Source organism: Monodelphis domestica, chromosome 5 (assembly GCF_027887165.1).
Source record: "Monodelphis domestica isolate mMonDom1 chromosome 5, mMonDom1.pri, whole genome shotgun sequence".
Taxonomy (NCBI): Eukaryota; Metazoa; Chordata; class Mammalia; order Didelphimorphia; family Didelphidae; genus Monodelphis; species Monodelphis domestica.
This window is the reverse complement of record NC_077231.1, coordinates 67806459-67833227: the sequence shown is the minus strand read 5'-3', so window position 1 is coordinate 67833227 and position 26769 is coordinate 67806459. Positions and strand designations below refer to the sequence as shown.

The 26769-nt window shown below is 34.1% G+C and overlaps 1 protein-coding gene across 13 annotated transcripts in view; it reads left to right on the top strand.

Annotated features, from left to right (window-relative positions):
* Positions 1–26769, top strand: part of MGAT4C (MGAT4 family member C) — a 1236972-nt gene that overhangs the window by 853168 nt on the left and 357035 nt on the right. For 7 of the 13 annotated variants that reach the window (XM_056798596.1, XM_056798593.1, XM_056798597.1 and 4 more), the window contains one exon: positions 6004–6074. The exons of the other annotated variants lie outside the window; for them this stretch is intronic. The gene's annotated coding sequence lies outside the window, so the exon portion shown is untranslated. The remainder of the gene's footprint in view (positions 1–6003; positions 6075–26769) is intronic. 13 annotated transcript variants of the gene reach the window in all.

Genomic DNA, 26769 nt, shown 5'->3' with positions numbered 1-26769 from the left:
TTTGTATTTCCAAATTTTCTTCCAGAATTATGGGACTAATTCACAATTCCATTAGCCCACATTATTGTGCCTCTTTTTCCATTGTTCATCAACAAAATGTCTCTTTTAAATGTGCATATGTATGTGTGTGGTTTTTGCAAATTTGGTGGACATGAAAGTGAACCTCAATGTTGCTTTACTTTTCCACTTTTCAACCTTTTGCTATTTTTCTTCTACCTACATCATTCAACTGAAATTACTTTCATTAAATTTGTCAATAATATTTCACTTGTTGAATCTAATTGGCCTTTTCATAATCCTCATCCCTCATGACACGCACTTCTGTTTCCTTTGATTCTCTCTGTTTATATATTTCTATGTATCCATCCATCTATCTATCTATCTATCTATCTATCTATTTATCTATCTTTCTGCCTATCTCTCCATCTGTCTATCAATGTCTTTCTTGCTGTCTGTCTATCTGTCTTTCCATCTGTCTATCTATCCCATTATTCTTTGTAGCTCCAGGACCATACCCAAATGTTCTATACATTTCCCAAAATAGACATCTTCAACACTAAACTTATCATTCATTAATAAGCATTTACTAAATGCTTACTATACATTGAAGTGTTGCACTAAATATTGGGGAGATAGAAAAACAAAAGTGAAACAATTCCTGCTTCTTGAGGAGCAATCCCTACCCTTGAGAAAAAAAAATATATACATATATAGGAATACATATAGTATAAAAAAAAAGAAATTTGAACACTGGAGAGAACATAAAAGTCTTTATTACAAAGGCAATAAGTACCTCAGCTGAGACTTGAAGGAATCCAGAAAGTCCAGAAAGAAGAGGTGAGTGGATTCTCATTACAAGAACAGCAGGCAACCAGAGAAAGGGCATGGATATAGGGGATGGAATACCATGTATATAGAAGTGTGAATAGGACAACATGATTGGATTGCAAATTTCATGGAGGGGAGATAAGTTTAAATAGAATATAAAGGTATAAAGGGGCCAGGGTGGAAAGCTTCAAATGTTGATAAGTTACTTTTTAATCTTAGAAGTAATAAGGTGGTGGCAGCTGGGTAGCTCAGTAGATTGATAACTGGGCCTAGATATGGGAGGTCCTAGGTTCAAATCTGGCCTCAGATACTTCCCAGCTGTGTGACCCTGGGCAAGTTACTTAACCCCCATTGCCTACCCTTATCACTCTTCTGCCTTGGAACCAATACATAGTATTGATTCTTGATTCTAAGATGGTAGGTGAGGGTTTAAAAAAGAAGTAATAAAGAGCCTGGGAATTTGGGGGGCTGAGGTGGGAGATGGAAGAATGACTAATATGCAGAGACCTACATTTTAGTAAAATTCCTTTGGTATTTGTTAAGTAAATGAGTTGGAAGGAAGAAAAGGAGAGAGAGGGGGGTGAGAGAGAGAGAGAGAGAGAGAGAGAGAGAGAGAGACTGTTGCAATCAGACACGTGAGAGGTAGTGAAGGCCTGAACAAGGTTGGTGGTTACATAAGTAGGAAGGAATAAACATATGAGATAGAACAAAAATCGGTAACAGATTAAATGAAAATGAAAAGTTGAGGATAACACCAAAATCACATAGCTGTATTTCTGCAAGGTACTCTTAGAAAATTACAAGGAACACTGAAAAGATGTGAATTTTCCCGTACATAAACATATATGTTAGAGGTTGTTCTTGAATTTCTTAATCTATCTACTGTAACACAAAGTTAAGAAACATGATGTCTATTTCTATTTTTTAATTTCTATTTCTAGGTATTTTCTAAATTGCAGCTTTGAGCAATGTCTTCTCTGTCCCATCAAATTAAGAAAATGATAGAATAAACTACCATAAAAATGAACTGAATTTACTAAAATTATTAATATATAGTTATGTAGTTCTTTGCAGTCTGGAAAACAGTGCCTTCCCATCAACTTGTGGCAGTAAATAGAGGGATTGATATGGTACCCATTTTGCAGATAATGCTCAGAATTTATTTGAGTAGCTAGTGACTATACAGGTTAGCCAATTGACTTCCAAATCCAATATATGTTTTTTTCTATTCTACTATATTATTATTAGTGTCAAAGAAACTTTGGAATTCATGGAACAATTTCCAAAAATGTTATCAAATTATGTCAGTATGAAGAAAAATGATGACATCAGGGACAGTGACATCAACTAGTCATGTAACTGTTTCTTTATGGCCTTTGATCATTGATAAATAGATTGGTGATTTTAGATAAGTTTTGACTAATATTAAGAGAAGAGAGAATAGAAACTAGAGCAAACATATCATTTTTTTTAAATTACTGAAGAGGAACAACTGACTAGCGAGGTAAAGAAATAAGAAGTGAAATTTCATTATTTGAATTTTTTAATATTTTGCATTCAAGAATTCTGATTTTTTGAAAGTTGAACTTGAAGTTGATATTTACTATGGATGGAATTAAATATTTGCTATAGATGTAATTCAAAATATAATTGTTTCAGTGAATAAAAGTGCTTGCCTTCTTCAGCCTTCCTTAGGAAAAATCAATCTGTATACAGAAGCTATCAGTTTAAGATGAACGGTTTCTGATGTTATCTTTTAATTAGCCATGGAAGTTTCCAGTGTCACATATATAAATCTTGAAATAATTAATAGTTCTCTCTCCTTATACTAAATTTTCAACAAAATATTGATTGTTGATAATACAGGAGAAGGAACTTTCTTGAACCCTGACCATATCTTTATCACTTTTAAAAGATATGTTCTCAAAATGTAAGAAATAAATATTTCTAAAATCAGCCCAATTTGTCTCACCAAATAAGCCCCACATTTCTAGGACACCACATTTGCTTTAATGTTTTCTATAACTCAGAGATAAACAAATCATAAAGTTTTCTACATTCTTTTAGATTGTTTGACAAATGAAACCACTGACGCTGGGTTTGTAATGAATGAGTATGTGCCCCAGTGATCATTGTGTTGTTCACCTGTTTCAGTCATGTCTAACTCTTCATGACCCCACTTGATGTTTTCATGGCAAAGATATAAGAACGGTTTGCAGTTTCCTCCTCCAGCTCATTTTACAGATGAAGAACTAAGGCAAACAGGGTTCAATAGCTTGCATGTGGTCTCACAGCTAGTAAATGTCTGAGACTGGATTTGAACTCAAAAAGATGAGTCTTTATCATTCCAAGCTTTATCTACTATCACCCAGATGCTCTATTTCTAATGATAGTGGAATGTTTATAATTTTTCCAAGAAAATGGACATCTAGGTTAGGCATCAGATTCTGAATTTTACTTAAAATATAATATTTTTATAATAACTCTGATGTTTTCTTTCAATTTAAATGAGAGATCTAGGATCATTTAAATACTACATTTAAAATAATGCAATTTAAAATTAAGGTTCCTGATATTAAAGTCAAGGAAATAAACCTTATGTGAAGATAGATTTGTTCTTTCTGTCTTTACTTAATTTGTCTCTTTAATATCATTCTTCAAGATTATAATCTTAGCTATATACTTTCTGTAAGTCACTCCACTTTATCCCCTGAAAAAATCATGAGATGTATTAAACATGCAGACCAAGTCTAGATGCAGTCCATAATACTTTTCAGGGTAACAGAGTCCAAATTAAAATGTAATTAGGAGAGGGCAGGTAGGTGGCTCTGTGGATTGAGAGCCAGGCCCAGAGACAGGAAGTCCTGGGTTCAAATCTAGACTCAGATACCTCCTAGCTGTTATGACCCTGGGCAAGTCACTTAACTCTCATTGCCCAGCCCTTACCACACTTCTGCTTTAGAACCAATACACAGTATTGATTGTAAGCTAGAAGGTAAGGGTTTTAAAAAATGTCATTGGGAAATATTTAACAAAATAAGTAAAAATATAATAATTATAAGATAAGTAAAAATACAATAATATAATAAAGCATAGATTAAACAGCATTTTAAAACCAAAAGCCAACAAACTTTCTTTGGATTCAATTTCATGATCATAAAAAATGAAAAATGTGTTACCATATTTATTCTTCTTTGTTAGCTTTGATTAACATGGTGATGGTCAGACTTAAAGAAAAAATTGATTTGAAATATTGAGTTGCAAGAAAATATGGTAAGGTTGTTCTTCAGTCATTTTCATTTGTGTCCAACTTTTCATGACTCGATTTAGGGTTTTCTTGCCTAACATACTGGATTGGTTAACTTCTCTAGCTCAATTTATTAATTAGTAAACTGAGTCAGTCAAATAGGGATGTTACTTACCTTCCACTACTGCTTTCTAATAGAAAGTTGATATCAAAACATAATGGATTCTTTCATGGTGTAAGAGAGACAAAATATGTTACCAGAACAGTAATTGGAGAAGAGGAATCATGGCCTACACATATCACTTTTGGCTGTGTTTGCTGTCTAAAACAAATCAAAACAAAACAAAAACACATTAGAAAAATTAACAAATAAACAACATGTGCAAAAGTTTGTTAGGAAAAGAGTGAATTGTATACATTCTTGAGAGTTGAGTAAATGTCACTTTTGTTCATTCCTCTTAGAAATCCAAAGAAATCAAAAAATAAAAAAGGTTTACTTTATCATACAGACATTGGTTGGCTTTCTTCTGAATTTTTAAGCAATCCTGTTAATTTTGTCATGAAATCAAAGTGTTGCTTTTCTTTTTTTAGAAATTAAAAGAGAGTCACCAGAAGATCTCAATAATAAAAACTGGTTTCAGGATTTGACATTCATTATAGATATTAAAGGGCTTTTAAGTGAGTTGAATTTAAAACTTTAGTGTTGAGATGAGCTTATAACATTTACATAAGACTATTAAAGCATTTAAGATAAAACTTGGTCTTTTTGAAACTATAGTAAATTTGTGCTTCGAATCATTTTCATACATGTAAAAATTACCAAGAGTCATTTGGTTCTTGTAATTTCAGCAAGTATGCCACAAATATTCAGGGATTACTATTTGAATTTGAAAGGCAATTTGAAGGATTCAAAATGTATGAAAACAATTTTTTTACCATTCAGTGCTCCATTTCCTTTTGATGTTGATAAAATGAAAAGTTAACATTCAAATGGAACTTTTTGCAATTCAGTTTTAGGCAGCACTAAAGGAAAAGTATAATGAAGTTAGTTTTCCATATTTTTATTCTTACCTACTAAGATTTTTGTGTTGAAATATACATGTCTGCTGAAAGAATATTAGCAATATTTTTGGTAGTCTGTTTCTATGTCAGACATTATTTTAGTTCCTGAAGACTACTAAAATTTCATTAGGACAAAAATAACATATCCATTTACTATCCATATTGAAAATTCTGTTATCATAAAAACTCATGCTTAATATGGATAAAATAGACAAAAAATGTTAAGTTGTTAACAAATAATGGTAAAGTAATTTTAAATCTTGGTATAGTGATATTTTGTAATAACATTAAATTTATTTAATATTAAACATGAATTATGTTTCTTTTATGTATGAATAATTCTAATCTGATTTTTATACATTCATGTGATGTATATATATTCATATATATTATATATAAATATCACATAAATATTGAAAACAGATTGTCAAATATATAATAATATTCTTTATTAATTTTATCTCGTTCCTATCTGATTTTCATGTGCTGATATATTAACTAAAATATATAGAAGTCTATGTGGTTTCTTAAGTCAATATACAATTCATAAAGATCTTTCTTTATGTATGGTTTAGCAGTCCCTGTTTCTATTTCTATTTTTTAATTTAAAATTTTTTTATTATATATTTATTTATAATATTTTTCCATGGTTACATGATTCATGATTTTTCCTACCCCTCTTCCCTCCCCAATCCCAGAACCAACAAACAATTCCACTGGGTTATCTATATATCATTGTTCAAAACCCATTTCCATATTATTCATATTTGCAATAGAGTAATCTTTTAATGCCAATACCCCAATCATATCCCCATCAAACTACATGATGAATCAAATGTTTTTCTTCTGCATTTCTACTTCCACAGTTCTTTCTCTGGATGTGGATAGGGTTATTTCTCATAAATTCCTCTGGATTGACCTGGATCATTGCATTGCTGTGAGTAGGAAAGTCTATTACATTTGATTGTGCCACAATTTATCAGTCTCTGTGTACAATGTTCTATTTCTACACCTTTCACTCTGCATCAATTCTTGGAAGTCATTCCAGTTTACATAGAAATCCTCCAGTTCATTATTCATTTCCATACAATAGTATTCCATCTCCATCAGATACCAGTTTGTTCAGCCATTCCCCAATCAATGGACACCCCCTTATTTTCCAATTTTAGCCTAGTGGTATCTATTTCTATTTGAGGTTGTTACCCCTGGACTAGGTGAGTTTTCCTAACATTAAACGGTTTGGAGATGTATTACATATGCTGGAAACTCAATGATCTTGATGCCTTTCTCTCCAATTCTTCATCTATATAGAGGAATCCAGTGATGATAAATAATATAATAGATTGAATTGTTCGGGTACACTCTCAAGTCCTCCCAACTGAAACTGAAATTTTATATTATTTGCATTGGATATTTCTGATCACAAATCTAGTACTCCAAACACTATGTTAAGGTGATTCAGTCTGAAAGAAATAAAGAATTATAAAGGTAAAGGAGACAAGGAGAGTGCTTTTTGACTTAAAAGATCAGATTCAGAATAAAAAAAACAATTAGATTCAAATTATGACTCTCACTGATTTTTCTACTCATCTGAAAAAGAGAAAGTCACTAAAACTCTCTGAGTCTCTATCCTCTCATATTTAAAATAAAGGAGTTATACTTGAGCCTCTAAGGTTCTTCCAAATTCTAATTCTATGTTCATTATGATCCAGGCATTCAAGCAGGCAATGTGGTCTAATGTGGTCTAAAGTTTGTAAGTATGAGGACCTAGTAAATTTTCACCTTACAGAAAGTTTCTGTGCTCACCCTGGTGTTATACTAGTACTCATGTAAGCAAAGATGTGTCCATAGAACCATATGAAACCAAGCAAACAAGTGGAATAGAATGCTAATGATGCTGTCAGGAAAGCATATAAGAAAGCTAGGATTTATTGTAATCTGTAATGTTATCAGACACTTGCTTACATTAGTAACCCTCTTTTCTGACTTATCCATGGTTCTCTCATCTGTCACCACCATCTGCACACATCAAATTGTTAACTGGAATAAATTTGCCTGAATTTATGTTTCCACTGACAGAAATAGAAATATGGCATTTTGTCTGGTTGAGTTAGTATACCGTAAGAATGACCATTTAAGAGGCATTGATATAAAATGGAGAAGAGGATGGTAAAGAACTAGAAAAACAAGAGCTGTTATTCAGTGGTTTTCAGTCATGTATGACTCTTCATGAATACCATCTAAGGTTTTCTTGACAAAGGATAATGGAGTGGTTTGTCATTTTCTTCCCCAACTCATTTTCCAGATGAGTAAACTGAGGCAAATAAGATAAAGTGACTTCCCTATGATCATACAGCTAGTAAATGTCTGAGGCCATATTTGAACTTGGGAAGATAAGGCTTCCTAACTCCTGACAGATATGTAGGTTTAGAGAAAAGTTTTGGAGACTAGATTCCAAGAGTTACAGAAAGAGAAGTGAGAATTATGGCAATGTTCCAGTAATGTAGATGTGAATGAGAAAAAGAGGTAACTGGAATAGTGGAAAGGAGAAAGAATTGGTTAAAGTCTTCTTTCTGCCACTGACTAGGTACATTTGCCTTTAACGTCATGGATGTTCAGTTTATTGATCAGTGAAATGGATATCAGAATACCTATTCTGTCTAGTGGAGTTGCTAACAGGATAATGTGAGATATGATTTGTACTTTACATGTATACTATGCAAGTGTTGTTATTTTGAGATCTCTATAGAAATTGGAGAAGTAATATAGGAAAAAAGGGAAAAAGATATTCATCTCCATTTATTCACATTCAAATACCTTTAAAATTTGGGTGCATTTATGTGTAAAGAATTAACATAACTTTTAATAAGTGACTACACATTATTTTGAAGAACTCATCAATGTAGTCAAGAGATCAGATTACTACCTTCTTAAAATCTCTTAATGGTCATAACTGCTCTTTTCTCAATCCTCATTCATCTTAACCTTTCTGTAGCATTTGACACTATTGATTAACCTAGACTCATGAATGCACATTTTGTGATACCATTCTCTCTATTGGTTGTCCTCCTATTTATTTGAAAATTTCTTCTCAATCTCAATTTATTCATTCATCATTTATAAAATTGTCTGTCATTCTGTGTACATTCCCAAAATATATCTTAAGCTCTTCCCTCCTCTTATATATGCATTATCTCTGTTACATAATCAAATTATATGGATCAATTATCATCCTTAAGCTGATAACTCCCAGATCTATGTTTCTAGTCTTAGATAGAATCCTGTCCCATTAAGAGCATTCTGAATATTATTAATATTTACAAAGCAGTTCACAGTCATTATAAGTAGCACAATATGTTTTTCCTTTAATGCGCTAATCCATTTAAAGACTAATGGCAAGATTTTTAAAACTTTGCATCACTTTTTTAGTTACTTTGTCTTTTCTTTTTCTATCAGTTTATTACCCTATTTTTGCTTCTGTCAATGTACTAGACCCATGCTTTATTTTTAAAATTAATTTATTTAGTAAATTTAGAGCATTAAACCTGGGATACAAGAATCATATTATTTCCCTCCTTCCCCTACTTCCACATTTCCTGTACCTGACATGCAATTTCACTGGGTATTACATGTATCCTTGATCAAAACCTATTTCCATGTTGTTGCTGTAATCAAAATTATTTATTTTACATTTTGTGATTTTTTTCTAATTCTTGCTTGGTTTTAAAGTTTTTCCCAAAATCTGACAAGTATACTATTCTGTGTTCACCTAATTTGCTTAGAGTTTCCTTCTTTATATTCAAGTCATTCATCCATTCTGAGTTTATCTTGGTGTATGGTGTGAGAGGTTGATCCAAACCTAATCTTTCCCACACTGTCTTCCAATTTTCCTAGCAGTTTTTATCAAATAGAGGATTTTGGTCCAAAAGCTGGGATCTTTGGGCTTATCATAGACTGTCTTGCTGAGGTCACTTACTCCAAGACTATCCTACTGATCCTCCTTTCTGTCTCTTAGCCAGTACCAAATTGTTTTGATGACCACTGCTTTATAGTATAGTTTGAGATCTGGTACTGCAAGGCCACCTTCATTCACATTTTTTTTTCATGATTTCCCTGTATATCCTTCATCTTTGTTTTTCCAAATGAACTTTGTTATTTTTTTTTTCTAATTCACTAAAAGGTTTTTTGGTAGTTCAATGGATATGGCAGTAAATAAGTAAATTAATTTGGGTAGGATTGTCATTTTTGTTATATTAGCTCATCCTACCCATGAGCAATTTATGTTTTTCCAATTGTTTAGATCTAGTTTTAATTGTGTGGAGAGAGTTTTGTAGTTGTGTTCATATAGTTCCTGTGTTTGTCTTGGCAGATAGATTCCTAAGTATTTTATATTGTCTAGGGTGATTTTAAATGTAATTTATCTTTCTAATTCTTGCTGCTGAGATGTGTTAGAGATATGTAGAAATGCTGATGACTTATGTGGGTTTATTTTATATACTGCAACTTTGCTTAAGTTGTTGATTATTTCCACTAGCTTTTTAGTTGATTCTCTAGGATTCTTTAAGGAGACCATCATATCATCCACAGAGAGTGATAGCTTGGTATCCTCATTGCCTATTTTAATACCTTTAATTTCTTTTTCTTCTCTAATCGCTACAGCTAGTCTTTCTAGTACAATGTCAAATAATAGAGGTGATAATGGGCATCCTTGTTTCACTCCTGATCTTATTGGGAAGGCTTCTAGTTTGTTCTAATTGCAGATGATGTTTGCTGATGGTTTTAGATATATAATGTTTATTATTTTTAGGAAAGACCCTTCTGTTACTATTCTTTTTAGTGTTTTCAATAGGAATGGGTGTTGTATTTTGTCAAAGCCTTTTTCTGCATCTATTGAGATAATCATGTGATTTTTGTTGGTTAATATGGTCAATTATCTGGATGGTTTTCCTAATATTGAACCATCCTTGCATTCCTGGTTATGAATTCTACCTGGTCATATTGAATAACCCTCATCATCACTTGCTGGAGTCTTTTTGCTAGTATGCTATTTAAGATTTTTACATCTATATTCATTAAGGAGATTTTTTCTGTAGTGTTCTTTCTCTGTTTTTGACCTACCTGGCTTTGGAACCTGTACGATATTTGTGTAATAAAAGGAATTTGGTAGAATTCCTTCTTTGCTTATTCTGTCAAATAGTTTCTACAATACTGGAATTAGTTGTTCTTTGAATGTATGATTGAATTCATTTGTGAATCTATCTGCACATGGGGATTTTTTCTTAGGGAGTTCTTTGATGACTTGTTCAAATTTTTTTGTCTTATAAGGGGTTGTTTAGGTACTCTATTTCTTCCTCTGTTAGTCTAGGTAATTTATATTTTTGTAAATATTCATCCATTTCACCTAGATTGCTATATGTATTACTATATAATTGGGCATAATAGTTTTTAATGATTGCTTTAATTTCCTCTTCATTAGAGGTGAGGTCTCCCTTTTCATCTTGGATACTGTCAATTTGGTTTTTTCTTTCCTTTTTTTTAATTAGACTGACTAGTACTTTGCCTATTTTGTTTATTTTTTCAAAGTACCAGCTCCTAGCCTTATTTATTAAATCAATAATTCTTTGACTTTCAATTTCATTAATTTCTCCTTTGATTATTAGGATCTCTAATTTTGTCTTTGTTTGAGGATTTTTAATTTGTTCACTTTCTAGTTTTTTTTTTAATTTGCGTGCCCTATTCATTGACCCCTGCCCTCTCTAATTTTTTCATATATGAACTCAAGGATATAATTCCCCTGAGTACTGCTTTGGCTGCATCCCATAGATTTTGAAAGGATGTTTCATTATTGTCATTTTTTTAATGAAATTATTAATTGTTTCTATTATTTGTTCTTTAACTGATTCTGGAGAATTGTATTATTTTGTTTCCAATTAATTTTTGATTTGCCTCTTCATGTACCTTTACTAATTATTATTTTCATTGCATTGTGATTTGAGAAGGTTATATTTATTATTTGTCTTCTTTTGAACTTGTTTGCAATGCTTTTGTACCCTAGTACATGGTCAAACTTTGTGAATGTACCATTTGCTGCTGAAAAGGTGTATTCCTTTTTGTCCCTATTTATTTTTCTCCATGTATCTACTAACTCTAATATTTCTAAGATTTCCTTCACTTCTCTCACTTCTTTCTTATTCATTTTTTTTTGGTTTGATTTATCTAGTTTTGATAGAGAAAGTTTCAGGTCTCCCACTAGTATAGTTGCTCCATCCATTTCATCCTTCCCCTCCATTAGTTTCTCCTTTAGAAATTAGGATATTCCATTTTGTGCATATATCTATTGTACTGATATTTCCTCATTGTCTATATTGCCTTTTATCAGGGCGTAATTACCTTCCCTATCTCTTTTAACTAGATCTATTTTTATTTTGACTTTGTCATATATCATGATTGTGACTCCTCCTTTCTTTTTAATAAGTTGATGCTGAATAGATTTGGTTTCATCCTCTGACTTTTACCCTATGTGTGTCTACCTTCCTCATGTGTGTTTCTTGTAGACAGCACATGGTAGAATTTTTTATTCTAATCCAATCTGCTATTCACTTGCATTTTAGGGGTGAGTTCATTCCATTCACATTCAGAGTTATGATTATCACCTGTGTATTTCCCAACATTTTGATTTCCACTCCTAGTCCTGCCTTTTCTTCTTTCATTATTTCCTCTATGCCAATGTTTTGTTTTTAATCAGTCCCCCCTAATTCCCACCCTTATTTTACTCCCATTTCTTCCCCCTTCTTATTCCCCTCTTATTTTCTTCACAATCTTTTTAAACTACCTCCCACCCTCTCACTTCTTTGTACTGCTTCCCTCCCCACCAATCTGTTTGTTAGGCTTCTACTTCCATATAGGGTGCAAATCAATTCTCTGCCCCAGTGTATTTGATTTTTCTTCCCTCTTTAATTCAATTTCAATGCACATAAGAGTTGGGTATTTCTTATGTCCAACCTCTTTACCCTTCCAGTATATTGATATTCTCCCCCCTCCTGCCAAGTGCTTCTTTGTGACATATAAATTTATACCCTTATCTTTCTTTTTGCATTTATTTTAGTATTAATCTCTTTTTAAAACTCTAGTTGTATATATATACATACATATATGCATATATACATATATATGTATTTATGCATACATATATCTATATACATATTTATGTCTTGGCTTTTCATCCTATAAAGTTTGTCACTATTCTTTCTAATTGTAATTCTTCTAGCTGCCCAGATGATCATAACAATTTTTAAGAGTTACCAATAACCTATTTTCTATGAGAGATACATATTGTTTCAATTTAGATATCTTAAAAAAAGATTTTGGGTTTCTTTGGTTTTATTTTTGTTTTGTTTTGTTTTCCTTCCCTTTTGATGATTCACTTTAGTTCCCTGGTTGGTCATCAAATTTTCTGTTCAGGTCTCCAAATGCTTGGAATTCTTCTATTTTGTTAAATGACCATACTTTCACATGTAAATATGTAGTCAGTTTTGAGGAAAATATGAAGCATCTCATTCACAAAACAAAAGATTTAGAAAATTGTAGTTGATTCTTAGTCATAGACATTGTTCCCTTGCTTTCTGGAATATCATATTCCATGTCTTTTGGTCCTTCAATGTTGAAGCAGCCAGATCCTGTGTTATCCTCACTGTGGTTCGATGGTATATGAATGACTTCTTAGCAGCTCATAATATTTTCCCCTTGATCTGGTAGTTCTTGAATTTGGCTATAGCATTTCTGGGTGTTGTCAGTTGGGGATTAAGTGCAGGAGGTGATCTGTGGATTCTTTCAATCTCCACTTTCCCCTCTTGTTCTACAATATCGGGGCAGTTTTCTTGGATAATTTCCTGTAGAATGATGTCTAGGCTTTTTCTTTTGTCATGGTCTTCCAGTAGACCAATGATTCTTAAGTTGTCTCTCCTAGAACAATTTTCTAAATCTTCTGTTTTGTGATTGAGATGTTTCATATTTTCCTCAATTTGTTTTTCATTCTTTTTATTTTGTTTTATAGTGTCCTGCTGCCTTGTGAAGTCCTTTGCTTCTAATTGTTGTATTCTGGTTTTTAAATACTGAATTTCATCCCTGGCTTTTTGGTCATCCTTCTCCTTGTAGTCTGATTTTCTTTGGAAATCATCTTTCATCTCCTCTGCCTGATGTTCAAGCTGATTAATTTTTTGACTTTCAAGGCACTGTTTTTTGTTTCCAGATGACTTATCTTGCTTTTTAAGTTCTTTCCCCAGTTGTCTTCAGCCTCTCTTAATTGTGTTTTGAATTACATTTTGAGTTCTTCCAAAAACGCTATCCAATTTGCTGGGTATTCTGTTGTTTTTTGCTTGGTGTTCCCTCATCCTTCTCTGTTCCATTTGCTTATTGTTCACTGCCAGGATAGAAGCTGTTGATTGTAATTTCTTTTTCTCTTTTTCTGTTGTTTGCTCATATTTACCCCTTCTTTACTCCTTGAAGTTGTCTGCAGTCTTTCTCCTCTCATTTTTTTTTTGGATTTGCTGTTTTGGGCTTTTCTGTCAGCTTTGGAATTTAGTCAACAAATCTCTCAGTGTAGTCTGTGGGGGAGGGGTATTGGAGCTTAAGCTTCTCTACCGTCTGAAAGCTTTGTTGGGATTAAGTCCAGCTGGTTTGAGCTGAATGTGCCCTGAGGCCAAAACCTTGGGGGGGTGATATGGAGTTTCTCCACTGCTACAACGAGGCTACCCACTCTGAGCTCTGTGCTTCTTCTCCAATGATTTTCCTGCCACCTGTGTTTGATGCTCTAAACCTGGCACAGCTTTGCCCACAAGTTACTCTCTGCAGACCAGCATCCTCCTGGCCAGATGTTCCAGCTGCTGCTGGAGGCTTAGCTCTCTAGGTAGGGCAGGGGCCTGGGACCTTTCTTCTTCCTTCCCCTTAAAGCTCACTATCCTCAATTTTGGGTTTTTGGTGGTGTACCCTTTAAGTTGAGTCCAGCAGGAGGGTTCCTTGCCTCTGTCTTGTTTTTAGGTTTGATTTTCAGTCCCCTACGAGTATTTAGTTTGTAATTGGTAAGGAAGACTTTTCAGAGGTCTGAAATTTGCTGATTCTATGCCACCATATTGACTCAGCCCCTAGACGCATGCTTTCTAATTCATTACTTGAATTTTTATTTGAGAAAACTAATGATAAACATGTTAAAATTATGCCTTTTTTAAAACCCTTACCTTCTGTCTTGGAATCAACACTGGGTATTTATTCTAAGGCAAAGAAGATGTAAGGACTAGGCAATGTGGGGTTTAAGTGCCTTGACCAGGGTCACACAGCTGAGGTCAGATTTGAACCCAGGACCTCCCATCTCTGGGCCTGACTCTCAATGTACTGAGCCACCCAGCTGACCCCCAAATTATGTCTTAAATAGCAAGAAATGGATTTTAAGCAAAGGCAGTGATAGGTAAAATACATATTTGACCTTTAAATAAATGGGACTTTGAGATATCTCCTAGTTGCATATAGGATTTTTTCTTTATTTCTTGATTTTTCAATGAGTTCTGGCTGATTGAAGTCCCCAGATAAGGAAATTTCTATAGATACCACTATAGATTAGAATTTCCAACTCCTGAACTAGGTTGATATAATCTTGACCTAATAACAAAGAATAGAACAAATGGCTTCCCAGGGGTGCTTAAACTTTCTGATTTTCCATGAATGAGGAAAAAGAAAAGAAAATGGAGAGGTGAGAGGGCCTCAGTTCTATTTCTGTGTCTTTTCATTAATACTATAGAATGGATTCTACAAATCTTGAACTTAATAGTTATGGTTCTGACTTAATATCAGGGTATAAAATAAATTCTTATCAGAGGAGATTTTTTTTTTATATAAATGAGAGGGAAGAAAGGAAAAAAAGGCAAATTGAAAAAGCCTCAGTTCTATTTCTAGGTATTTTGTCATTTATTCTCAACTCAAGTATACTTTCTGTGCAGTATTTTACCCACTTTAAAAAGAGAATGAATAACATTTAAAAATTGAACTTCTTCATAAAGGCTCTGAGGATTAATGAGTTTTTTTTATGCTGGTTCCTCTGATTCTTAAGGAAAGCATATAATATAAAAATTTTAATAGGAAGTGATGTTATTAAAGACAAATGAAAGATAGACATCTTTGAAATACTGGCATCCCTGTCAGGAAATAAGAAAATGTTTACAACCACTTTACTCTCATAATAATTCTTTTACATGTCCCAGTGGGAAGAGTGCTGACTCTGAAGTCCAATGACTTCGATTTGAATCCTTTCCCCCCTATTTATGAACTGCAAGACCTTGGGCAACTCACTTAAGGACTCAGAGTTCTTGATCTCCTCATTTAAAATAAGGAGTTTCATTTAGATACCTTTCTAGCACTAGATCTATAATTGTAGATCCCACATAATTCCTTCTTCCAGAAACTTACATAGGAACATATTTCTTTGCCATCAGAGTCACAATTATTTAGGCATGGAAAAAGTTATGGCTATAGAGCAATTACCTTGCAGTTATTCCACTGAGATTGAATCAAAGTTTGTCCTATTCTCTGAATGCTCTGTTGGGCTTGGGCCTGTTTTAATAATTCAATCTCATGGAACATGCCCTCAAGGAAGAAGACAAGAAAGCAAACTGTTACTATTGCCTGAAAACAAATAAACTTAAAAGACAGCATGTTGAAAAGATGTTAAGGGTGAACCTTTAAAAATCAGAAAAGCACTAGTATTCAAGGTTGAAGGTGAAAGGTGGAGCTTTAGGACTTCTCTGTAGAATTGAATACTACAATTCACAATGAACTTTAAATACATACTTACACATATTCTCTCTCTCTCTCTCTCTCTCTCTCTCTCTCTCTCTCTCTCTCTCTCATCTTTATCATATGTTCAAAATGTAGCAACCTATAAATTAGACCATAATTCACTTAGTGTGTACCAGGCACTTTGTGAAGTACAAGAGAAACAATGAAACCAAAAGAAAAAAATCCCAGCCCCCAAAGTACTTATCTCTTACATGAAGAATAAAAATTTTAAATTATTAACCTTATCTTCCATTCTAAATTAATACTGTGCATGGGTTCCTAGGCAGAAGAACATTAAGTGGTAGACAATGGAGGTTAAGGGAATTGTCCAAGGTAACACAGGTGAGAGACAAGATTTGAACCCAGGCCCTCTCATTTTGGGCTTTCAATCCACTGAGCTACCTAGACACCTTTAAGATTTATATTTTAACGTGAGTCCTTTGCATTTATCTATATGTATCTATGTAGCTACCTCTCTGTCTTTGCATTTTTGAAACACTGCTATCCCCTCATACAATTTCTCTTTTGTACAATTTCCATGAGATAGATAGAAAGACATATATAAATATCTTAGTATATTTGTTATTGCTTTCTTTTAGCACCCGACTCATAGATAACATATCAAATTTGGAGTCACAAAAACTCTGGCCAAGCTTTATCTTACACTAAAGTATTTTGTGACTATAAGTCACTTACCCACACCATGAATTAGTTTCTTCCTCTATAAAATCAGATGACTGGATGTGATCATGTCTTCAGGTCCTTTTGGCTCTCAATTAATGGTACCAGGATTCTTTCCCAATCATATATTTTCTGGACGATCTATTTGGTTCCATTGTTTTTGTATGTCTGTGCACAAATCATTGTTAGTGATCTGTTACAACCTTCTCATGCTGAACAATGCCTATAGAAAATAAGAGATCATGGAAAAATGGCATCATTCTTCAAATATTTGAATGACTTACATGGAATGGTAATGATGTTGATTCTTTCTGATCCTACAGGGCAGAAAGAGGATTTATACTTTTTCAAAAGGGCAAATATAGACTTGAGGTAAGGACAATTTCCAAACAATCATATTACCAAAAGTAGAATGAGCACTCTCTGAAGATCATGTTTGTTCTCACTGGAAGTCTTCAGGCAGAGGATAGATGAATAATTTCTAGAAATGCTTTGGAGTGAATACTTCTGTTACAGGGTGAACTCTGCTGAGGTTCTGAATATAATAAAAATGGCTGGCATATATATATATATATATGCTATAATAATATATAATATATGTAATTACCAATGTGCCTATTTATACATATTTAATTTTGTGCTCACAAAAATCCTTGGAGATAGTTGTAATTTTTTTCTCCATTTTACAGATGAGAAAATTGAAAAAGACAGGAATTAAGTGGCTTACCCTAGGTTACACACCTAATAAAGCAGCTGAAGGTGGATTTGAACTGAAGTATTCCTGATTTCAAGTCTCACCCTTTACCAGTTGCATGAGCTTTCCTTTTAGATTATTCATAATTTTAATTATTTAGATATCATATTCCAGTGGTCATAAAACTATGGTATCACTAGGAGAATATTGATGTTAAAAAGGTAGAATTTTTTATCATAAGTTCATTGAAAACCATAAAGGAAACCATTACAATTTTGATTTTACTCATCACCCCTATTTTGTTAACCTCCCTAAGTTACTGTGTATTTATTATGTATTTTTTTCTTTATATATATATATATATATATATATATATATATATATATAGTGTTCCAACTTGTGTATTTTTATATAAATATTTTCCTCTACCTCCCCCACTCATGGATAATACAATCTTTATGAGAGTAGGGAATTTCTATTTTCCTTTTTTCCTCCCTCCCTTACTTGTTCGCTCCCTTCCTCCCTTCCTCCCTTCCTCTCTTTCTTCCTCTCTTTCTTTTTCTTTCTTCCTCTCTTTCTTTCTTCCTCTCTTTCTTTCTTTTCTTTCTTTCTATCTTTCTTTCTTTCTTTCTTTCTTTCTTTCTTTCTTTCTTTCTTTCTTTCTTTCTTTCTTTCTTTCTTTCTTTCTTTCTTTCTTTCTTTCTTTCTTTCTTTCTTTCTTTCTTTCTTTCTTTCTTTCTTTCTTTCTTTCTTTCTTCCTCAATTATCATCACAATATTTGATGCTTAATAGGCACCTAATAAATATTGATGGATTTCTTTCTGATAGAAAAATTGAGAAACAGGAGTCTTAAGTGATTTTCCAAAGCACAGACACTTAGTTCATGATAGATCTTAGTACTCTGTTCCCCTATGTCTGACAAATTTTAACTGGAACATATTGCCTCTCTAAAATATTTTTGTTACCTTACCTTAACAAGTGAAAGATATTCATTCCTTATTATTATAAAGAATTTTGTTTTATCATCATACAGCACAAAACATTGACCACTGAATAAAAAACTTGACAATTTGGAAATATCTCTCACTACAAATTTATATCTGCTAGAAAATAATACAATCTTATCTAGATTTGTAAATGTATTAAAATAGATCATTTAGAATTGCCATTAGCAAATATGCCAATTTCATGGAACTCTGATGAATTGGAACTCTATACTCAGTGGATTATTTCAAAATAACACTATCTAATGAATACTCCTCAATTTACAGCATAATGCATCTTTCATGTTTTGGTAAACTGAAAAGCTGTCATGGAAATACATCAGATCACAGAGTATTCTAAACAAGGAAGCCATCAAAAATGAGTAAAAATGGGTCTAGGAAATCCTGAAGACAACTAAATTGCTTCAATCACTGCTCATTCTTTACAAACAGCTTAAGTATCATCTGTGTGCACCCGGTTCTCTCAATGCTTGACTACACATTGGATGAGCAGCAGGGTTTACTGGCTGACATTTTTGCCAACTCTCACTTTGAGGTTTCACAGTTTCCTAAATGTAGTGTTTGGTAGCAAAGGCATTAATTGGCTTAGAAACTGACCCTTCTTTTCTCTTCCCCACCCATTATCTTATGCCCTCATTTAGCTTTTCAAGACAAAAAGAGAAACCACAAAATTGCCATTATGCCACTATCATTATCCCTGGTTGAGTATTGATTTTGGTGAGAAATGATAGTGGGAAATGATCTAAGTCTTAATAAACAATTCTATGAGCTTCCTGTGATTCTACCCCCACACAACACTTATTTAAAGCATAATTATGCCCTTGAGATGTCAAAATGTTCAGAATGCAGAAGAGGAGAAAAAGATTTTCCATTAAAAAAAAAGCTGGATGAATGGTAGTGTTGCCTTTTACACTTAAATGGTGAATGATATTGCTGTCACCTCCAACAGAGCAGGTATTCCTGAAAAGAAGAGTATTAACTCTGAAGAAATTTCCTTCTAATAGATTTTGAAGATATACCATGCAGAGTGGTCTATGCATTGTAGATTATATAAAAAAAATAATTGACTGAGGAGCTTAATAAGCTCATAAGCACCTATTATGTACCAGATATTGAGCTAGGCACTGGGGGAAGAGGAAGAGGAGGAGCAGGAGAAAGGGGAGAGGGGGGAGGGAGGGAGGGAGGAATGGAAGGGGGGAAGAGAGAGAGAGACAGAGAGAGAGAAGGAGAGAGACAGAGAGAGAGAGAGAGAGAGAGAGAGAGAGAGAGAGAGAGAGAGAGAGAGAGAGAGAGAGGTGGATAAATCTGCCTGACCTAGAGTCAGAAAGATTCCTTTTTATGAGTTCAAATCTAGCCTAAGATATTTCCTGGCTGTGTGAACCTGGGCAAGTAACTTAACTTTCCATAGTTTCCTATATCTATAAAATGAGCTGAAGAAGGAAATGCAAAACACTCCAATATGTTTGCCAAGATAACACCAAGAGGGATCATGAAGAGTGGGACCCAAAGGCAATGACAGAATATCCAAGGTAGACTACTGACATTTGTATATTCCTTTCAGATTTACAAAGTTTTTCCTCATGATAATCATGTTTCATTGATACCATTATATCCATTTTACTGATAAGGATTCTGAGGTTCAGGAAGATTTAATGGCTTTACCAATACCACAGTGCTAGTTTAGTTACACACTGAATCAGGAAATGATAAATGAATAAACAGACAGACAGACAAATGAACAGACACTCAGATAGTCAGAGAGAGAGAGAGAGAGAGAGAAAGAGAGAGAGAGAGAGAGAGAGAGAGAGAGAGAGAAGAGAGATGGATGGATGGATAGAGTCCACAATTATCTAACCACCATAATATTTCTTATCTTAAAAATACCCACTTTAGTAGGGTAGGCAACATGCATGCAAAGGACAGTAAGACATTGTTAATGAAAAGGTCCAGAAGAATATGCTATTCTTATTGCTGACAGAAAGAGCAAAAAGGAGCTTCTCCAGGTGTTATCCTCATTCAACACTTCTGAAATCTTTTCTTCATGAGTAATAGAGGATTTTGGTATAGTGAATCTCAGTTAGCATAATGCATACACATTCAACTACTTGAAAAAAAATAACATTTAAATGAATCACAACTCCAGCAAGCAATCAATCTAGTAGAATATATTGAATCCATAATTTATAGGGGAAAGGAATAAACATTTATTAATCGCCTCCTATTGGGCAGGTACTGTGCTGAGTGCATAACAGACATTACCTCATTTAATCAACACATCAGGTAGGTGTTATTATTCTCTTCATTTTACAAAGAGGGAAACTGAAGCAGACAGTTAAGTCACTTTCTCAGTGTCACACAGTTAATAAGTATCTGGTACCACACAGGTTTGGCACTGTATATACTGCACCATCTATTTGCCTCTTATATGATTGACAACTTTCTAGGGGAGTAGTAAAATAGAAAAAAAAATAATGAATAGAAAAATAAACACTTTTTAACATTTTTTTTAATTTGGTCAATTTCAAACATTATTCCTTGGTTATGATCATCATTTTCTGTTCCTCCCTTCCCTCCACCCATCCCTCCAATAGCCGAAGTGCAATTTCACTAGGATTACATGTGTCCTTGAACAAAACACATTTCCATGTTGATGGTATTTTCACTAGGATGTTCATTTAGAGTCTACATCTTCAATCATATCCCCCTTGACCTGTGTCATCAAGCAATTGCTTTTCTTTGATGTTTTTACTCCCATAGTTTTTCCTCTGAATGTGGATAGTGTTCTTTCTCATAGATTCCTCCAAGTTGTTCAGGGTCACTGCATTGCCACTAATGGAGAAGTCCATTACATTCAATTTTTCCGTAGTGTATCAGTCTCTGTGTACAATGTTCTCTTTGTTCTGCTCCTTTTGCTCTGTATCACTTCCTGGAGGTTGTTCCAGTCTCCATGGAATTCCTCCACTTTATGATTCCTTTGAGCACAATAGTATTCCTTCACCAATATATACCACAGTTTGTTCAACCATTTCCCAATTGAAGGGCATCCCCTCATTTTCCATTTTTTTTTGCCACCACAAAGAGCGCAGCTATGAATATTTTTGTACATGTCTTTTTACTTATTATCTCTTTGAGGTACAAACCCAGAAGTGCTATGGCTGGGTCAAAGGGCAGACAGTCTTTTAGCACCCTTTGGGTATAGTTCCACATTGCCCTCCAGAATGATTGGATCAGCTTACAACTCCACCAGCAATGCATTAATGCCCCTACTTTGCCACATCCCCTCCAGCATTCATCACTTTCCATTGCTGTCATGTTAGCCAATCTTCTAGGTGTGAAGTGATACCTCAGAGTTGTTTTGATTTGCATCTCTCTGATTATAAGAGATTTAGAACACTTCTTCATGGACTTAATAATGGTTTTGATTTCTTTGGCTGAGAACTGCCTGTTCATGTCCCTTGCCCTTTTATCAATTGGAGGATGGCTTGATTTTTTTGTACAATTGATTTAGCTCTTTGTAAAATTGAGTAATTAGACCTTTGTCAGAAGTTTTTGTTATGAAGATTGTTTCCCAGTTTATTATTTCACTTCTGATTTTGGTTATATTGGTTTTGTTTGTACAAAATCTTTTTAATTTGATGTAGTCAAAATTATGTATTTTACATTTTGTGACTCTTTCTAAATCTTGCTTGGTTTTAAAATCTTTCCCTTCCCAAAGGTCTGACATGTATACTATTCTGTGTTCACCTAATTTACTCATAGCTTCCTTCTTTATGTTCAAGTCATTCATCCATTCTGAGTTTATCTTGGTGTGGGGTGTGAGGTGTTGATCTAAACCTAATCTTGCCCACACTGTCTTCCAGTTTTCCCAGCAGTTTTTGTTAAATACTGGGTTTTGGTTCCAAAAGCTGGGATCATTGGGCTTGTCATAGACTATCTTGCTGAGGTCACTTACCCCAAGTCTATTCCACTGATGCTCCTTTCTGTCTCTTAGCTAGTGCCAAATTGTTTTGATGACCACTGCTTTATATGATAGTTTAATATCTGGTACTGTAAGCCTACTTCCTTTGTATTTTTTTTCATTATTTCCCTGGATATCCTTGATCTTTTGTTCCTCCAAATGAACTTTGATATGGTTTTTTTCCTAATTCAATAAAAAAGTTTCTTGGAAGTTCAATGGGTATGGCACTAAATAAATAGGTAAGTTTTGGTAGGATGGTCATTTTTATTATGTTAGCTCATCCTACACATGAGCAGTTAATGTTTTTCCAATTAGTTAACATCTTGTTTTAATTGTGTGGAGAATATTTTGTAGTTGTTCTCATATAGTTTCTGTGTTTGTCTTGGCAGAATGATTCCTAAGTATTTTATATTGTCTAGGGTGATTTTGAATGGGATTTATCTTTCTAATTCCTGCTGCTGAGATGTGTTGGAGATATATAGAAATGCTGATGACTTATATGGGTTTATTTTGTATCCTGCAACTTTGCTAAAGTTATTGATTATTTCCACTAGCTTTTTAGTTGGTTCTCTAGGATTCTTTAAGTAGACCATCATATCATCTGCAAAGAGTGATAGCTTGCAACCCAATGGATCTAGATGCTCTTTCCTCTCAGAGTTGATTTCACTGAGAGTAAGGTTTAAGTATTACCTATTAGCACTCTCTTCCTCTCCTTCTTATAATAATAGTGTTCTTTCCCTCTGCTTCCGATGTGTATCTTTGCGTGAAAAAGATTATTCTATTTATTTTAATTCTTCAAGTATCTCTTTGTACCATCATCAATTTCCCCCAACCCTTTTTCTATTTTTGCATATCATCTCATAGCCTTTAATGCCCCGATCTCTTCCTGTGAGTGATTCTTCTAATTACTATAGTAATTAATACAATTTTTGAGAGTGACAAATAACATTTCCCCCATATATTAATATATATAATTTGATCTAATTGTAGTCCTTAGAGAAGAGAGCTTGAATAAAAAACAAAACAAAACCTTTTTTCTCCTTTCCCCTCTCTTTTGTATTTACCTTTTCATGTTTCTCTTGATCTTTGTGTTTGGATATAAAACTTTTCACTTAGTTCTGGTCTTTTCTTTACAAATTCTTGGAAATCTTCTATTTTGTTGAATGCCCATGTTTTCCCCTGGAAGTATAGAGTCAGTTTTGATGGATAGCTGATTCTTGGTTGAAGACCCAGTCCTCTTGCCTTTCTTAATGTCATGTTCCAGTTTTTGTGGTACTTTAGTGTGGAAGCTGCAAGGTTTTGTGTGATCCTGATTGATGCTCCTTGGTATCTGATTGTCTCTTTTTGGCTTCTTGTAAAATTTTCTACTCAGCTTGAAAGCTCTGGAATTTGGCAATTGTCTTTTGGGGATTTAATGTAGAAGGTGTGTGTCCTATGAACTCTTTCAATGTCTATTTTGCCCTCTTGTTCAAGAACATCAGGGAAGGTTTTTTTGGATGATTTATTGTAGTATGATGTCAAGATTTCAGTTTATTTCTGGCTTTTTAGGTAGACTAACTATTCTCAAATTATCTCTCCTTCCTCTGTTTTCCTGATCTGTCACCTTGTCAGTTATATATTTTATGTTTTCTTCTATTTTGTCAGTCTTTTGACTTTGCTTTATTAATTCTTGTTGTTTTGCTATATCATTGGCTTCCAGTTGCCTAATTCTTGACTTTAAAGACTAATTTTCCTTTTCAGTTTGGTCTATCCTGCTTTTCTTGGCTTCCAGCTGTTTCTTCAATTGGGAATTTTTGTCCTTTAGACTGTAATTTCTCTTTGAACTATTTTCCACATCTCTTGCCAGATGTCTTCCATCTTTTTGATAAGCTCCAATTTAAATTCTTCTAGAGCTTGTGGACAATTTCCATGTTTTTAGAAGATTTCTTCTTTGTTTCCATTTCCTCCTGTACTTCTTCTGTAGTCTGAGTTTTTCCTCCATAAAAACTTTTGAGGGTTACTGCCTTTTGTTTGCTTTTCTTGGAAGGCATTTGGGGCTCCTATGTACAATTAGCCATAACTAGGATGTTTTTCCTTCCCTTTCTAGTCAGAAATCTGAGTGAGCTGGACATGTTCTCTGTGTATGAAGTAAAGGAGCAAAGATTTTGCCTGAGGCAAGCTTTTGAATCTCTGCAGCTGTTCCCAGGTCTTCTCTGTGTGGGAGCACCCAGGGTTTGTCCTCCCCCACCTACTGAGATTTCAGGTGTAGCTGCTCTCAGGGGTATGTCTTTAGTGGTCTTAGTCAGTTCCCAAGGACATAGAGGTGCCTGTTGCTCACTCTATAGGTGCCCCTCACTCACTCACTGATTCTGGTGTGCACTGGCTCTGAGCACCCAAGGTCTGCTCTCCTATGCCTGCCGAAACATCAGTATAGCTGCACTCAGGGGAAGATCTTTGGTAGTCTTAGTCAGCTCCTAAGGACCTAGAGGTGCCTCTTGCTCACTCTAGAGGTGCCCTTCGCTCACTCACTAATCCTGGTGTGAGCTGGCTCTGCCTCTGCCTCTGTAGGTGTGGAGGGGGAGGGTAGATTTGATCAAAATTTGATGGGAGCTTTTTCACCCTCTTATAGTGTGGAAATGCCCAAATCCCACCTACCTTCAATGCTGCTCCCTACTGTAGAGTTCCTCCATTCTTCTGAAAATGGTTTTTATGGTCTTTTAAGGTAGTCTATGTTGATGGGTGCTGGGGATAGGAAGTGTCCCATGTCTAGACTGCCGCCATACTTACCCAGAAGTCCCAAAATAAACACTTTTGATAGAACATTATCTCTTTGATGGCAAGCCCTTTTTCATTTGCAAATATATGTTACATATGTACCTATGTGTGTTCGTATGCTTAGTACAATACCTGTCATAGTAGATGCTGATAAATATTGATTGATTGATAGAATTAGGTTGGGGCACATGTCTATATACATATGTATATAATATCTAATGCTCTTGACCATATTTTCCTACCTATTTTTATACCTTATTCAATACAATTGTACCATTTAAGTGTTCTCTCATCTAGTCAAATTCTTTTTTTCATGTATATCACATGTAATTTTTAATATCCTTGCCTTTGTGCAAGCATGTCTATAAAGCACTCTCTCCTGAGGTCCAAAACTCAGCTGAAGGATTTCATACTACATCATTTTTTCCCATAATATTTTCTCAAAAAGTTATATAGATAATACATATAACTTGGCATGTAGAAGACAAATTCAAATAGATGGAAAATAGTTTTGCAGAGAAAAACAGTAGAAGATCTAGGTAAATAGGAGAGACTACCAATATAATGTATTTGAGAATTTGGGGTGTGTATGTGTATGTATGTGTGTGTTTTATATAAGGCAATGACTTTCTATAACAAAAATAATCATGTTCATCTCCCTCAGAAAATAAATCTCAGTTGAGGCATAAAACAAGGAGATGTAAGTGCACCAAAGGTACTCATTATTTTCTTGGGGATCTGCAAAATTCAGATTGAAGATAATTCTTCATGAATTCTGAGATCCTTCTGATGGCCCTATTTGCAAATGATATTGTTTTCGTTGTATCAAGTCCCAAGGCATTGTAGATCTTTCTGGATGGTATGAGTAACTTGCATATGAATTGACCAAATATAAATTAAATACAAAGTAAGGAGGAGAAAACAACATTCATATGGGGAATGTGGAATCAAGAATGGAATGGCTGATAAAGAATTAAAAAAATAAAATAAAAGGAAATAAAGACAAAATATTATCTAGGGTGCATGAATCCTTCCACATAAGGAAATCATGAAAGACTTTGTGTACATGCGACCCTGCATTCCATTTGGCAATTGGAGTCATTCTCCTGGAATATGCTAATCTCTGTCAAAAGGCTATACAGTATTTTTTATTTCAACTGAGACATTCACTCACACTTTATTTCATGTTGCTATTCTCTGTCCATGTTATCACTTCCAGGAATCTCCGACCATCGACCATGTGATATTGTTTAAATGCCTTTAATCATCTCATTTTCCTATCTGTAAGTGTTCCACTTCAAGTGGCCATTGTGAGGGTTTCTCAATTAGCTTATTCTCATATATTCTATTCCAATATTCCCAGCAGTTAGATACAGCAATAGTAGGTGTGCAATTTATTCTAATGTATTCATGGTGCTCCAACACCATATCATGGGTGCCTTTCTTGACATTATATTTCATTGTAAATGATTCAGCTGTTGTTTTCAATGTTAATGACTATTTGCCCCAATCAAGAATATATTGGGCCTGATAATTATCATACATTAAAAACCATAGTGTGCAAGTGAAGAAGTGGTGAACTTAGAGCCAAGCAAGAACTGTGTTCACATATCATCTCAAACACCAATAAGAATAGGGATAATCACAGAATCTTTAATTTAGAAAGCAATCTAGTGAATATTCAGTCTGAACTTGACTTGACAAAGAATCTCCTCTA